Here is a 2,004-nt window from a genome sequence, read left to right as displayed (position 1 = left end):
CACCGCCCCGGCCGATCCCCGGCCTCGCGTAGCCCGCCTCCCCGCCCGCCCTACACCCTTCGCACCGCCTGCCGCGCTACGCGAGCCCGGGGATGCAGGCCGGGCCTGGCTTACCTTTCCAGCTGCTTTTTTTTTCTCCTCTCTCTCCTCTCCCCCCTTTCCCTCTGTTGGGCTGACAGATCAGAGTTTCCTCCCCAGCAGAGGGACTGGGAATGGGTTCGGGCTCTGTGCTGAGGAGCTGCTGCCCCCCTGGCTCTGAGAAGATCCTGCTTTTTGTGGGGAGGAAGCTTTGGGGGCTCTTTATTATTTTAAAACTACAAAGTGCTCAGAGGGTAGGTGATTATTAAGGGGAATCCCTGAATATATTCTCCAGCAAAGAAGGCAGGGCTGCTGGGGCTGCTCAAGAAGAGAGCCAGCAGCCTCCTACAGCACCACTACAGGCACTGAGAGGACATAACATCAGAGAGCGGCTCCTCTGCCCTCCAAAACAACAACTTTCCTACCATCTTGAAGGTAGTAGAGAGGGAGAGAGGGAGGAGGAAAAGAAGTACAGAAGGTTTTTATAAAGTGTCAATTTGGGGGAGGGAGCCAAATGGCCAAAACCAAATTTTTTATCATTTATGTGACTTTTTATTTTAAATAAAAATAAAATACAAAGGCATGAGGCTGAAGAAATAATTTTCTTTATAACCTGGTAAGATCAGCTTTCTGGGAAAAAAAAAATTAAAAAGAGGTACGGTAAAAAATATATTTTTAGTAACTTTGTTTTTCTTTAAAAACTAAAAATTCGTATTTTTTTCCTGTAATTTATACAGTTGATAACTTTTTTTGTCATTGTGTGATAGTTTTAAAAATTAATGCGTAATTGTGAAAGTTTGTGTAACTTCTTTATGGTACTTGTACTCTCAGTAGAACAGCTGAGATTGATGTGGGATAGTTTGGTATAACTGTACCGTTATGTCTTTCTCTCTCTCAAGGGGTTGTAAATAAAATTTAATGTACAGATAGGAAAAAATAGCGCTTCCCCCCCCCCCCAGTAGGGTAGGCCCTGTGGAGAAGCTAGGGGGGATTTAATGCAGGTGAGTGGAACCTGTGATATATATCTGAGAAATTCTGCTAATCTGTCATAAATTTAGTATTGTCTGCCCTTCAGGATGGGATGTGAAAAAATAAAGCTCAGCAAGAAATTTGAAAGCAATAGTTGAATTTTGGTTTTAATATTTTCAAAGCACTTTGTAGCCTTCTAAAATCTGTTTTGGTTCTTTTTAAGTTACTGTTTTGATTTGGGAGCTTTGTTCCTGATATTTATGAATACTGTTATTCCTGACTTCATCTTTGTACAGAGTTGAGAAATGCTATTAATTTATACTACGGTATCTTGTAATATAAGAGAGTCATGTTTTTCTTTGTTGCAGATATTTTTATTAGCTTGTAAAAAATGTATGAAATGCTGTCAAAACAATGTGAGGTGCTACCGTGTATCTATAGGTGAAGACACTGATCACTGTATTCAGCAGATATATCATAATGTTTCTTGAAATAGGATTATGCACAGCCCTGTTTAGAGATGAGCTACAAAGATGCCTTTTTATTTGTCCTGAAGGAAGAGGAAATAATTAGGAAACTAATGAGTTATACAGAAAAAAAAGTTCACGTTTTTTCCATTGTAAAAATTATTCAGGTAGTGTGGGTTAATTGAACTGCAGTCAGACTAAGGTCATATGAATGAAGATATCAAATTAGTATGTTATCAACCTCTCCCCCTCCTCTGTCAAATCTTAAATATGTTGTTTTAGCTCAGTTACTGTAATCTTAAAAAAAAAATAATAATTCTTGAGTTTAGATACATTCCGGTTTTGAAACATACTTTGTGAGTTTGCCTAGCTAGTGTAGTGAGTGTCGGTTTTGTGTTTATAGTGGATTTTCATTTAGATAAATCAGCTTGAATTCTAGTATAATTAAAAGTCAGCTGGTCTTTGTGTCAAACTGTGTATTTTTTGTTCA

The 2,004-nt window shown here is 38.9% G+C and overlaps 1 protein-coding gene and 1 long non-coding RNA gene across 2 annotated transcripts in view; one reads left to right on the top strand and one right to left on the bottom strand.

Moving 5' to 3' along the window:
• INO80D (INO80 complex subunit D) overlaps positions 1-425 on the bottom strand; it is a 46,736-nt gene extending 46,311 nt beyond the window's left edge. The window contains exon 1 of the mRNA XM_009637485.2: positions 115-425. The gene's annotated coding sequence lies outside the window, so the exon portion shown is untranslated. The remainder of the gene's footprint in view (positions 1-114) is intronic.
• Positions 426-429: 4 nt separating this feature from the next.
• LOC118452159 lies at positions 430-1,639 on the top strand. The gene is made up of 2 exons (XR_004841824.1): positions 430-513; positions 1,041-1,639. It is a non-coding gene; the product is annotated as an uncharacterized LOC118452159 (long non-coding RNA).
• The last annotated feature ends 365 nt before the right edge of the window (positions 1,640-2,004 follow it).

This window comes from Egretta garzetta, unplaced genomic scaffold (assembly GCF_000687185.1).
Source record: "Egretta garzetta isolate BGI_Z169 unplaced genomic scaffold, ASM68718v1 scaffold474, whole genome shotgun sequence".
Lineage (NCBI taxonomy): Eukaryota > Metazoa > Chordata > Aves > Pelecaniformes > Ardeidae > Egretta > Egretta garzetta.
This window is presented reverse-complemented; position numbering and strand designations above follow the sequence as displayed.